The sequence below is a fragment of the Nomascus leucogenys genome, chromosome 11, assembly GCF_006542625.1.
Source record: "Nomascus leucogenys isolate Asia chromosome 11, Asia_NLE_v1, whole genome shotgun sequence".
Lineage (NCBI taxonomy): Eukaryota > Metazoa > Chordata > Mammalia > Primates > Hylobatidae > Nomascus > Nomascus leucogenys.
Window position 1 is genome coordinate 89,582,875 of NC_044391.1, and position 14,410 is coordinate 89,597,284.

A 14,410-nucleotide genomic window follows, 5' to 3' on the forward strand; every position below is an offset into this window, starting at 1 on the left:
TCAGCTTTATTGAAAAGTTTAGTGTGTATAGGCATTGTAGATATGGCTGTAGAATTTATGGACTCAGTTAAAAATTGTCACCTGATAAAAATGAAGTTAACAATCTATTCAAATGATGAGATTTGCATCTACAGATATATTACCACCTAAAAGCTGAGGTTGCATATATTGCTGATGGACTCCTAGAATGAGTCAGGCATCTTTTAAATCTCAGTAAAATGATTGTTATCTTCCAGATACTATGTAAAATATCACCAATATAAGATTCCTCATCAATCACTTCTCAACCTTTTGACTAAGTTCAAGTGTAATATCTATCTTTATCAGTTTAATATCTGAGATCTCCTTTATCTGAGGACAATATATTTAATGGATTTTTGGAACAGAGCGAAGGAATAGGAGCTTGTTCTCTCCATTCCATGCATTGACCTGGTATTGCAGGACCTCCAGAAACACCATCCCCTCCCCTCCCACACACATAAATTCTCAACAATCTTGAGGGAATGTTAAAATAAGATGTGCTTTGATTGGCTGATACTAAGGCATATCAGAAATGAAAGAACTGTAAAGAAGTAATTTATCTTCAAATTGGGAAGGCACTTCTAAATAGTGCATCTAAGTGGCAACTAGAAAATTATATTCTGTAGCATAAAACTAACTTAATACTTGATTTTAGACTCAGGCGACATGCATTGGGTACCATGTTGCCTCTTGTTAATCATCTGTCTTTGGAAACATTGCTAAACTCTGTTCTCTTTCCTCATCTTTGAAATTAGATTAATCACATCACAGGATAGTTGTGAGTAATAAATTGAATAAAATCACTTATCCCAATGCCTGACACACAATAAGTGCTTAATAAGTATTTACTGACATTGCCTCTTGCTAGAATCTGGTTGGAGTGATACCTGAAACAACTTAGTTCCTTTGCCATGATACTTTAATACACATTCTTATCTGTTTCACCACAGTAGAGGAGTGCCACTTCATATCATAGGGGAACAGATACTTGTGTCAGGAGTTGCTAGATAACACTAGAAAGTCTAGGTGAAATAGTAAAAAATACAGAGGTGAATAGTTTAAGAAAAGCTTCTTAGCTGATTCTGGTGTAATTCCCTTTAATTAAATAATTGGCTTAACACAATTACGATCTTTTCTAAAGTATATTGATGACAAGAAGGTGGCCTGTGAACGAAATGCACAATTTTTTGACTCCAGAATTATTAAAGTATAAATTGCTAAACTATAATTGTGGATTATAAACTGATCACTGATCATCTTCAGATGAGTGATTAAAGATTCAAACCTGTAGATCTGAACACCCACAGCATCAAGGTGAAGTTGCCGGTGAACTGATTATTCTCTCATACTTCTTTATCTACATTTCTGTCCAGAAATGGACTGTACTCTTCCTTCAGAAATCCTCGCTGTCCAGTCAAGCAGCCATTTCAAGCCAGAGACAGTCTTGGGCACACTACATAGTTTTGACGACTAAGTGACAGCCCATCAGTGGAACGAGAAGCCTTTTCTTGAAGGCTACTTACTGGTTTCAAGCAAAGAAAGGGAAAAGTTCAATGAGAGAGAACGAACTCCTAACTATGTTGTTCTTCTTGGGTGCATTGTATATGCTGAAAAGTTAATGCTGTTTTTAAAGTTAATTCATGATAATTGAACCGAATTGCTCTGAAAGTGCTGTTAGAGTCTATTTATGAACCCAGTGCCCTCTTTGTCAATTCAGTAAAAGCACCGTTCAGTAAAAGAAAGGAGAGAGAGATGTCTGCATGGTGTGCACTTAGCCGTATGTGCGTCCTTTCCCTGTAAAGTGTCTATTTTTCTAAGTGCATTTTTTTCTTTTAATCTGTCTACCTCATTGAGTCAGCGGGGCTGCTAGTCCCATTATCACTCCACTTTGAGGACTGGGAAGGGCTGATAAATGTATTTTGGTCGTGATTCACCACAAATCACTTTTGTTGCTCTGAGGTGTGGGTCACTGTTGCAAGTATAGGTCAGCAAGATGAGAGCACGTGGGACAAGTGAATTAAATAAACAAACTACTGTTTGGATGATCACACTGACAAATATTTTTAAACAAATATAATGGACAGTCTTTGTTAGCATGTGGAATATATTAATCATTTCCATGAGTGCTGTTGGGAGTCAGTCTTTCATATGAAGCATCAGCAATTCCATTTTATAATGGCAAAAAGTTGGTAACACCTTTATCTTCAACAGTAGCAGGTTAGTTGAAATTGAATTATGCTTTATTAAAATGATAAAATACTAAGACACTTAAATTGTGATGTAAAATAATATTTAATTACATGGAAAACGGTCTCTGATAAATTAAGCAGAAAAGGAGAATACAAGATCATATTATATATTTTGTTCTAAAAAAGTATTTCTCTATATGGAAGAAGGATTACCAGGATAGGCATATGATATTAACAGTAATTTTTTGGTGATGAGATTTTAAATTTTTCTTATTATTTGTTTCTTCTCTCTATCTCTTTTTTTTTTTTTACTAAACATGAACTGTAAGATATTGTAATAAAGTTATAAGAAAATTGTTAAATAATTTTTTAAAAAGTGTGTGTGCATGTCAAAGAAATCATGCTTGTGAACAAAAAGAAATTAGAAAGTATAAAAGGCTTATTTCAGTATTTCTAATTAATTACCCAACTATACTACATTGTTCCTAAGAATTGAACCTTTTGGAATCCTCTGAAAATAAAACCATATTAAAGAAAGAAATGTAGAGTAACCATGAGCATGTAGTTTGAAAAAGATACAGAAATCTCAGCTATGTGTAAAGGCTTAAAAAAAATAATTGAATCCATGATGGCCTCTCATTCTGAAAATGAAATCAGGCAGTATTTATTTGAAGCTAATAAATGAGTATTATTGTATGTAAAACTGTGTTTTAAAATGTTTGTAATATAAAATGTTTATAATATAAAATATTTCATGTACTAACAGAAAATCGCAGAAACAAATACAACATTAGCTTGTGGGAGGAATTTGAAAGTTGCAGATGCTAGAATTGGCTGAGGCTCTTTGCAGCACCGTCCGTATAAAAGCCTGAGGGGTTTACACTAGTGATAATGGAAGGAACATGGAGTCAGAATGGCTTTCTATATACCTGTTGGCTTGTGTGACCTCTTTGGGCCTTGGTTTTTTAATCTTCAAATGGGAGAAAATAATACATACCTATTAAAGTTGTTAAATAAAAAGCATATTTAAAGTGCCTAGGAAAATGCTTGCCAAATAGCAGTGATTCAATGAATATTAGTTCTGTACTTGAATTTGGAGTCTCCCTTGGTGACTCAAATTTAATTACTAAAAAGGCTAATGGCTTCAAAAGTAGCCATTTAAGAGAGTGAATTCACAGCAGGGAGAAAAACTCAAGCAGTTATTCTTTCACAGAACTCCATGAACAGATCTTGGGATATTTTATTCAATTTAAAACCAAAGGGCTATGGAACAGTGAGTTTTCAAATTTCTATCATTTGTTTGGGTTCATATTTGACTTTGATAAGTTCACCAGTGTGCATTCTTTTAGCTAAAGAACAAGTTGGATTTTCATCATAGAAACTTCATATTCAGTAGATTAACTTGATTGGCAGCCATTCTAAGGGAGAGATTCAGAAACAGAATAACAAGTCTGTGGCAATTTAAGACTGAACTACTGAATGAGGAAATTAGGATGGAATTTCGTCATGATGACATCTATTAAACTTCCATAATCATTATCTCAAGAAAAAAAAATCATATATCTTTTCAAGAGAATAATTGTAGTAGAGGAAAGGAAGTGCTAAAACAGTTTTATGAAATTACATTCTGAGGTGTTGTACAAAATAGTACTCTTTCTGAAACGTAATTTGCCTTTAAACTATTCAGAAGAGTCTGAATGGTGATTGTTGCCTGAGTTTTTATCCAAAAGTTCAGTGATGGAGCAGCATCTGGGCTTTGCCCTATCTCTAGTGGCACATCCTGAGTGACTAAGACATAGATGTGAAAGCCTTTTCTGGGGTTACAGGGATCCAGTGGTTTCATTCAGCTTACAAAAGCAGAATCCTGTTGGTTTCCAGTCTTACTTCTTTGAGTCTATTTTGTTTTTAAATCATTGCAGCCTGCCGGGCGCAGTGGCTCACACCTGTAATCCCAGCACTTTGGGAGGCCAAGGTGGGAGGATCACCTGTCAGGAGTTCGAGAGCAGCCTGGGCAACATGACGAAACCTCGTCTCTACTAAAAATACAAAAAATAGCTCGATGTGATTCCAGCTACTTGGGAGGCTGAGGCAGAAGAACCACTTGAGCCCGGGAGGCAGAGGTTGCAGTGAGCCGAGATCGTGCCATTGCACTACAGCCTGGGCAACAAGAGCAAAATTCCGTCTCAAAAAAGAAAAAAAAAAAAAAAAAAAAACCATTGCGGCCGAAATGTCCTTTTACCTGTTTCTAAGTCACAATAATTCTGAAATGATCATATCACTAGCTACAACAAAAATATTCTCCAAAGCTTTCAAGCTAAAACAAAGCAGTTCTGTGATTGTAAAAAAAAAAAAAAAATATGCTTTAAACATCTGAATTTGGTCGGGGAAAAGAGCACTCTGTAGTATCTTTTCAAGCTTGTAAAGCACATATAAATGAATGGTATTGGACATATGGAATTGTTCATTTTACAGAATACTTACTATCAGACGTTCTTAAATAACAGGATGAAGAACACATGCTTAATTAGCTCAATTGTCTATGGATAACTGTGTTGACGATCAACTTTTCTTTCAGTTTCCAGTTTAGGGTGCCATATAATGCTTGTACATTCTGCGTTAATAAAATTATCTAGCACCACTAAAATCCTGCCATAGTGCATTGAAATATTTCTACTCAGCAACACTATTATCACTTAAAGCTGCAGGCAGACCTTAAACTATGATTTTATGGGCTATATTTTGTGGACTTTATATTCTACAATTTTATTCAATCATGAACACATTTTCTCAATGCTTTTATTTGATGAAACATAGCATTTAATATTATATATAATAGCGTTAGTAATTCTTATGGTCATCTAGCTATTGAATGACTGTTTTAGGTGTCATGAAGTCAAATGCTTATGACGTCAAAAGTAGGAAGAGGTGATAACTGTTTTGAAGTAGAAAATGTGCGCCTACCACTCAGCTCCCGAGGATGCTGTGCAGCAACAGGGGCCTAATGCGTGCGTGTATATTTGTTTCCCATTGCTGCTATAATAAATTTCCACAACCTTGATGGCTACACAAAACAAAACACCAGTTTATTATCTCATAGTTCTCAAAAGTGAGAAATGTGAAAAGGGTCTCAGTGAGCTGAAGCCAAGCTGTTGGCAGGGCCACATTCTTCCTGGAGGCTCTGAGGGAAAATCATTTCCTTACCTTGTACGTCTTCTAGAGGCTGTCCACATTACTTGGCTCTTGTACCCCTCCATCTTCTAAGTCAAACATGGTGTATGAAGTCTTTGACCCTGCATCATCCTGACACTGATTCTTCTGCCTCCCCCTTCCACATTTAAAGGACCCTTGTGCTATGACATTGGGCCTACCTGAGTAATCCAGGATAACCTCGTTATTTAAAGTCAGTTTATTAGCAACCTTAATTTCTCTTTGCCATGTGTGTTAGCATTTTCTAAAGACACAGAACCAATAGGATCTGTATAAATCTATATCAGAAGAGATTTATTGTAGGAATTCTCTTACTTGGTTATGGAAGCTGAGAAATTCTCTTGTTTGCAAGCTGGAGAACCAGTAAAGCCAGGGGTGTTATTCAGTCCAAATATGGAAGCCTCAGAATCAGGAGCTGATGGTGTAAATCCTGTCCCAAGTCTGAAAGCCCAAGAGGCAGGAGCACTGATGCTCAAGGGAAAGAGAGAATGGCTGTCCCAGCTCAAACAAAGAGAGTGAATATGCCTTTTCCACTTTTTTTGTTCTACTCAGGCCCTCGGTTTGTTAGATGATGCCCATCCACATTGGTGAAGGCGATCTTCTTTATTTAGGCCACTGATTAACTTACTGTCTTCCAGGAGAACCCTCACAGACACACCTAGAAATAATGTTTTACCAGCTATCTAAGTATCCCTTATCCCAGTCAAGTTGACACATACAATTTACCATAACACCATGTAACATACCATATTCACAGGTTCTGAAGATTAGGATGTGGACATTTTAAGCGTTTAAGGCAATTATTCCGCCTATCACAGAATGCATTTCTATTTTTTGGAGAAGCTAAGATACCATATTTTAGGCGAAATCTCTGGATATTTAAATGTTTAACTCTATGAGATACGTAGCATCTCAGTGGATCTGTTTTGGCCTATAGGCTGCCTGTTTATAGCCACTGGTATACTACATTCCTGACTCTATGCAGAGCATTTATGTCTTCTCACTCATGGTTTTTAAATCTAACTGGGGAAGTAAACATTTAAAAATATCCACAAAACAATATTTTAACAACGTAGTATAAGAAACATGATATGGGGCTTTGGGAATGATCCTTGTAGGGTGAAGCAAGACAGGTCCTAAAAAATATGATGGATTTGGATAAGCAAAATGGAATTTAAAAGACATGTAAAAAATGTGGTAGTTGGGTGAAACAAGACTCTCAGCAAGGATGGGAAAGACCCTTGAGCCATCAAAAGTCTGGCCTTGCTGGGTTAAGAGAAATGAAATTGAGGATCATTTATTTGATAAAACGAACCAAGTAATACACCGTTTTCTGTGGTTTCTTTAGAGTTTGGCTTTATTTCGTGAAGCAATAATTTTTTGTGGTAAGTTCTTGAGCCAGAGAAATAGTTGGATATAAGATTAGATAAGAATGTTTTTTTTAAGAATTATCACAACAGAGATGAAAGCATAGAGACCAGAAAGATGACTCTTTTGTTCTCCAGGTGTGCAATAATGAGAAAACTAGGCTAGGGTTCTCAAGGTGGGTTGAAAAAAATCTGAAAATACATTTCAAAGAAAGAACCAGCCAGACATGGTGAGTGACTGGCTGTGAGGAGTTAATGAGAAAAAAATAAATAATGAAAGTTCAGATATGGGTCTAGGAGCACAGAGGAATCATTGGTTGAGGTTTATAGATTTGGGTGATTAATGTCATTGAATTAAATACATTTTTTTTCCAAGAGAAAAGTACTTGAGGCCGGGAACCAAACTTAATTTATCTTAAATAAAGAGATGCCTACATTAGATCAACGGGAAAAAGGTAAGGGAATAAAAGGGGAAGGAAGAGTGGAAATATCTTAACACAGCATTCCAACACCCAAAAGAAGGGGAAGTTTTAGGGTAGAAAAAGAAGGATTCCGTGATAACAAATACATGTTTTTGCAGTGTGAAAATTGCTTGACTGATATGGAAATAGAGAAGGATAAAGAAAAATTGTTAAAAAGAGTTTGTATTGGAATTTGAGGCAGAAGTGAAATACTATTTAAGGGAAAAAGATGAATTTCATGATTTTGCAGGCTTGAAATGCTTAAAAGATAGAAATAAAGGCCAGTAGAATGATGAAAAGCAATGTTTCTGAAGATGGAGTGAAGTAGACTTCTTTGAAGGGTCTATCAGGTCACAGTTTCATCAATGAGATATGCTCATTTTACTCAGCTGAGCCAGTGAACCTCTTTTCTACTTTATGACAATACTCTATTGACTACAACAGATTCTGACTGGCCTGACTTAAGCTAGGCCAATCAGAATCTCTTTCCTAGAAATTTCTTACTGGGCCTGAGAAATTTATTTATTTCTGTGGGTGACATAAAATGTAGCCATATGTACCCAGGCTCTGAATGCACTGTGTGTATGCCCATCACAGCAGTTAGAATAGTGGGAAAGAGAAAAAGCAAGAGGGGTGTAAAGAAATCAGGGCCTGATGGACAGGAAAGGACAGAAAGAGGCAGACATTGCCCACATTCCTGCTGGCTTTCCTGTTTCTGCTCTGAGCTCCTTCTAAGGTTTCTGCCTTCTATTAGATTTCTATCATTATCCTATCATCTTCCCTATACATCTTCTTTGATTAAACAAGGTTGAAGTGATTCTCTAGTGATTTGATTTTTAATCAAAAAAGTAATGAATAAGACACTAGAAAAAGTTAAATCCAGAACACTGGCTGACATTTTGAGGGCACCTGTTCCTCAAGTAGGAAGGTAGTGGAGAGGATTGGCACAATGAATGATTTGGAAAACCAGAAAACCCAAAATGGTACTTTGGAAGGCTCGTGTTCTTTACCCTATGATTAGCGCATGCCTCAGTGTAGAGGATGCTGCTTCTGAGAATCTCTCCTTAAACCACTACTCTGGCTGAAGTGCCCTTTTGATATGTTACTTCTAACATATTGCTGTGGATATTCCTATCACAGCACTTATTATACTATATTTAAATTGTTAGTGAACTTATCTGGAGAAGACTCTAGACTTTAAGCTGTATAGAGTCAGGGATTATATGTATTTGTTGAAATAATAATTCATATCTTCCCAGTGGAGACCAATACTTGTTCATTTTGCACAGTGTAAGCAAAGCCTCATTAAGTTAACACAGCTCTTCCTTGAAAAGTTTAGAGTAGAAATTTAGAGTTGATCCTTGCAATGTCATAAGAACATGCCTAAAGATTGTAGATATGTTGTTTAATCTGTTAGTACAATGATGAAATGTTTAAAGATGTATTTAGGGATTTATTTTGGGAAGTTGATGATTATGAAAAATAATTACTTTCAAAAGCTATCTAAAATGTTACTACATGATAATGTTAGGGTTCTAGATCTAAGTATAAATACGGAAGGCAAGGAAAAAGATGGAAGTTTCCTAATGATTTATGATTGCTTTGGCAGAAATATTTTTAATATGGAGTATAATGTACAGTTAGGGGAAAGTATGATAATAAAATCAAGAGAAGGAAAATAGTCATCTCATAAAATAGGTTGGGCACTTGACTAGTCTACAATAGTAGTTTCTAGCTCTTGTAAGCTTTGGATCAAGAAGTTTTTCCAAGCAGGTCTCCAAGCCCATTGGTACAACAAGAGATATTCACTTCTTTTAATGGTCTAAAAGAAATAAGCATGTAGTTCTTCACAATAAGGCCAGAGGCTTTTGATAGTAAGAAGAATATGTAATAGTGATGTTACTATGGACATAGTTCAAGTCTACTATGACTTTTTTTGGATTAAACTGTAAAAGAAATGGCAAACTTAACCATTTTTCCAAGGCTTATCTATGCACTAGACACTATGCTACAGGCCTTAGACAAATTTGCCATCTCATTAGAACTAATTTTAGCAGAATTGATGTAAGTGTTTGAAAATAATTTTGAAGATGTAAAGTTTTTGATCCTTAAAATAAGAACACATTTATTCATTTTTGCTCATATCATGCTTTATCTTTAATCTACACAGAAAAGCAGCCAACGTGTGACAGGGAGGCCACCATGTCATTCAGGTCAGCGTTGACAGGTGTCAGATTGTCAGTCCTTCTTGGTCTTCCTGCACACACTCGAGCTATCTCAATCAATTCTTTCTCCTCATTGAAACCCATTCCATCATCTTCTGAACATATTGATCTTCAGTCATGCACATGCTCATCATACTCTTCATGGTGTTTCTGCCTGCAAGCCTCTGCCTCTCATTATTTCTATATTGGTGACTCTGTCCTCACAGCTGATACCAATCATGCTTCTTACAAGTACATTTCAAAGGCATGGATTCTCTAGTGTTTCACTCACAGAAAAATAACACTGGTTTCTCTCCTTTGTACCTGCAGTATAGATTCACTTAGCTGATTTAATTTGACTGCTAGTCAAAATTAAAAAAAAATTTATAAAATTTCATGCATTTTCAACCCCTCTACACATTCCCTTTTCACATTATACACATGTGGAAATAGAAGAGTTTCATGTAAAGAACACACCGAACAATTGTACCACATAAAAAAGAAAGAATCAATATTAATCATGACCTGCAGTCATACTACCTTTGGCTATGATCATCTCTGAGCTCCAGAGAGGGGCTCAGCTGGCTGCATTTTTTAAAGGAGGACCCTGTGGGAGAGCCAAGAGGTGATCAGAAACACTTCTGAAGATTCTGCTTGTGACAATTCATGCTGGCAATTCTGCAACACAGCCTTTCTTGAGAGATTATGTATGCTTACTGGATTGCTAGTAGGAATTCTCAAAAGATTTTTACTAGTCTGTTGTTACCAGGGTAGATTGATTCTGCCTCACCTATTGGATAGATTCTTTCAAACATTGGATCTAACTAGATTCAAGAAAAAATAATAGCAACAACAACAGTTAAACCTGATTGAAATGTTATGATGCAGCTGCTGTGCAGCCTGCTTCATCTCATTAAATCCTCAAAAATGTAAATTATCTTCTATCTGCATATTATAGGTGAGGAATTTGTGGCTTAGAAAATTAAGAATCATACTTCATCAATTTTGAGATGCACATTTTTCACATTTTAACATCTTTGAAATTGGACTGCTTCTTAATATTGATGTGTCTTATGAACATAACTGGCAGTTTTGTTTGATTTTTCTGAGTGGCAGAAAAAATATTAGTGTATCTTAAATTCAATGATGGTTTAGGTTTTACAAAATATGATATCTTGTCCAAGGTCATCCAATTAGCATGTAGCAGAACCGACTGGAAATCCCATGCTATGTTACCAAATGTTACACCTCCAAGAAAGGGAAACTAGAGACTAGGTGGAGGTGCCCCAGCTCATTAGAGGTGGTATGTTGTTGAAGTGTTGACAATCTTTCCACTGGTTGAGATGGCACTGATAAAAGATTTCTAAAGACCTTTCGTATTCTGGCCCCACTTTTTAGGGAGAGCAATTATGCAGGCTACAGGGAGCTATCTCAGTGGCTAGAGGGAGAGAATAACCTTGGAAATTTTTTCAGTTTTCAGTCCTGATTCTCATATTTGATATGAAGATAAACAGAGGAACTTGGAGCCTCTTTGCATTCTTTGTTTTTAGAATCTTGTATTCTCTGAATTTTTTCTTCACTGTCTTCTATAGTCCTTAGCAGTCCTTGAATATACAGGTTATCCTCCCAGGATTTATAACCTAATTAATCAATGACAAGTGCAGCCATCTCTTTGCTTAGGGACAGATAGTTTTCTGTTACATATTAGGAAATGTGTCTCAGAAGGCATTTATCTGTTTTTACTTGCCATTCATATTGAGGAGCGAGAGTGAGAAAAGCAATAAATGTTTTTTCCTCTTCTGTTTCGTCATCCTTTGTATGGTTTCTCATGTTTCACTGCCTCTTGTTTTAGTAGCACCTCAGAATGCCTGCCAGTCTGTTTTTGAGACAGTTTATTGGCTGTGATACTAAGAAACATACAACTTATGTTTCTTAACTTTTTTTCCTGCTGTATTTGCCTTTCCAAATTAATACCACAAATGACAACCATTTAAAAAGTGGGAACTTGTCAAGAGAGCTGAGGAAAATATAATGTAATCCAGACTTCTGTGATATAATGTTAATGAAATATTTTGGTATGCAGAAACCTCAATTTAACGTTGTCTTGGTAAGTGAAACTGTCTTGTAATGAGTATCTTTAAGTCACAAAAACTCTGGAAATGTTTCCAAAGATAATAAAAGTTCCATAACACCAAACTTCATCTTGGGACAGAATGTATATATAATTCCAAATACTTAATACTCTTTCTTTCAAGGATCAATCTCACTTCAGTTATGACCTCAAAGTTCTTTTTGCCCTTTGATAAAGGTAAATGCTAATCTTGGGAATCTTCCTATATATAACAGGGTAATTTGTCACAACATGGACAGTCTTAAGACCAGAAATTAGATACCAAATTCTATTACTCTTGTAACAGCTTTTTTAATCACAAGAAATTTTTCTATGATTTTTGAATTGTTTTAGATTTATTGTTTGCCTGGGATTTTTTTTATCCTGGCTGCAAAAAGAAAAAGGTCAGATTTCCATTTAAAAGGAGTTTGTAAGTTTCCAAACAACAGAAGTTATTTCTTGATCCATTTTTCTCCTTCCCGATTTGTACTTTCTCATCACTTGTTTGCCATCCAGTTAATGTACATCCAGTTTTGTTTTCTCACCTCTGTTGAGAACGTGATTGAGTGATTAGTCCAGTTTTATGCTATTATCTAACGCATCACACATATGTAATTGAAACAAAATACTGTTGCATATAGACTTGTCTGAGTAGGTGCTTCAGTAATTTCTCACAGAGTTGGTATAAGCCTCTTTCCTCCAGAAACAAATATCACTAGGCTCTTCTATGTAATTTGTAAAACTAAGTGAAAAAAGTGTAAGCCTACACTTGAAGGTGAGAAAGTCAGTCTCGTCTTCCCATGGTTAATGGACAGGTGATTTCCAAGGGATTTCCAGCTAGGGCACTAGACACCTGGATTCGGGGTGGACAAGAGTTGACCGCTGGCTGCATCATGGAACTGCCAGGCCACCTGACTGTGATGCATACCTGATCAGCCTTCCTGTGCCCACACCCAGGTCCTCCTCCTTCACCAGACCTAGAGGCTGCCACCCTGTGTCTAGGGTAGTGGGCTGGAGGTCAGGCTGAGAGGAAGAAGGAAGAATTCGTCTATGGGAGGTGCTACATGTTGTGTGCCAGAACTCCAAGCTTCTGTTGCATACATACTCCATTGGCCCCTTGGACTTTACTTACAAAGCACAAACTCAATTTCAAGATGACCACAGAGGAGAATATTAAGCCCATTTGCCACTGCACTGGTTGCGAGCCCACAAAGCCATCCCTAAAGATAACCACTATTTCTGTTGTGAACCACATATTTCAAGTACAGTATTATTTGCCTAATGTTTCAAATAGTTATTTACAAACATTTCTGCCCACTAGATTATAATCTGTGGAGCAGTGTGATAAAATGAGTGATATCTTTCTTGGAATTTCTGTTATATTTTTGTAGCTGCTGCACTGCAAATAATAGGCTTATTAATTGGACAAGCACAGAAAACAAAAATATGTGACTCAAGGAATATTACTTAAACCGGATTTTCTAGTTTATTTAAATCAAGAATGGTATACTTACATGTACCACTTGCAAATATCTGCTTGTATGTTATGTTGCTTTTCAGGTTTGACGGCACAGAAAGAGTATAAGGAAGTTGATTATTGTCATCTGAGAGTGGTCCTGTGCTAATTGAGTGCTTTTCAACCCTTACTGCAGGTTGCAGTCACAATCATTTTGGAATTATTTTATAAACATTATGCATGGGCCCCTCACTCAGAGATTTTGATTTAATTGACAAGTAGGTGAGGGCCTGGTCACCAGTGCTTTTCAAAAGCTCATAGGAGAAAGGTGTGTGAGGGGAGGGGTTGAAGCATGTGTCAGTTTGGGTAGTCAACTGGAGTGTCTGCACGTGGCCTCTCCATGGGACTTGGCCTTCTTAGAGCCTGGCAGTTGGGTTTGGAGAGAGTCTCCCAAGAGCAAATATTGCAAGAGACCCAGGTAGAAGCTGTGAGGCTTCCTGTGACCTAGCCTTAGAAATTCCAAAACATTTCTTCTGTCACATTCTATTTGTCATGCAAGTCACTAAGGCCAAGCCAGATACATCAAGAGAGAAATTAAGGTCCACTTCTTGTTGGTGGAGTGTTGGGATCATATTAGAGAAAAGCATGTGAGATGTAAAATATTGTTGCAGTTAGCTTTGAAAAATACAATCTGCCATGAAGTGTTATAGCCCTTTAAAGTCATTTTAGGCAGAACTACAATATTAACGGGAAAAAAGTCAAGGAAATAGCTCAAGGTGGGGTTTGTTCACATTTTGTTTGAATTCACTAGCTAGGCTTTTCAGAGTTACCAGCCTGTGATTTCTGACTCTGATTGTAAAAAGTCTATTCATTTTTAAATTTTTTTGTGATGGTAAAGTTACATTGCTGAGTTATAAAAAATGAAAGCAATGCTAAATTAAATAGCAAAATCTCTTTATGCTACTATATTTTCCTCCCCAGCTCTACTTCAATAAAGGTAATATATAAAATCTAGGATTTGGAAGAATAGTCAATTTAACTCCCTAACTTTATGTTTGTGTATTTTAAAATATGGAACACTGAAAAGCCTAAATTTCATCAAATCTTACCTTGGCTTGACCTCTTGGTAATTACTGCATCAATTAGGGTATTCATTAATTCTTTGTTGAACTTGATTCATTACAGCCACCAGGTTTATTTAGCAACAGGTATTCACCCACACCTGCCTGGCTTCATGTCTTTCCTGGGCGTGGTATTGTTCTGGAACTTTGCAGAGGAAGACACATTTAGGTTCAGTCTTTAGAATCGCAGTGGTATTGTTTTGATGCTACAAATGTTTATTCAAAGTTAGAAAACAGTAACATAAATTTTTCTCATTCAGCATATGTATAATAA

The 14,410-nt window shown here is 36.3% G+C and overlaps 1 non-coding gene across 1 annotated transcript; it reads left to right on the top strand.

Moving 5' to 3' along the window:
- Positions 1-275: 275 nt before the first annotated feature.
- On the top strand, positions 276-466 carry LOC115837441. Its single transcript, XR_004032482.1, has one exon. It is a non-coding gene; the product is annotated as a U2 spliceosomal RNA (small nuclear RNA).
- The last annotated feature ends 13,944 nt before the right edge of the window (positions 467-14,410 follow it).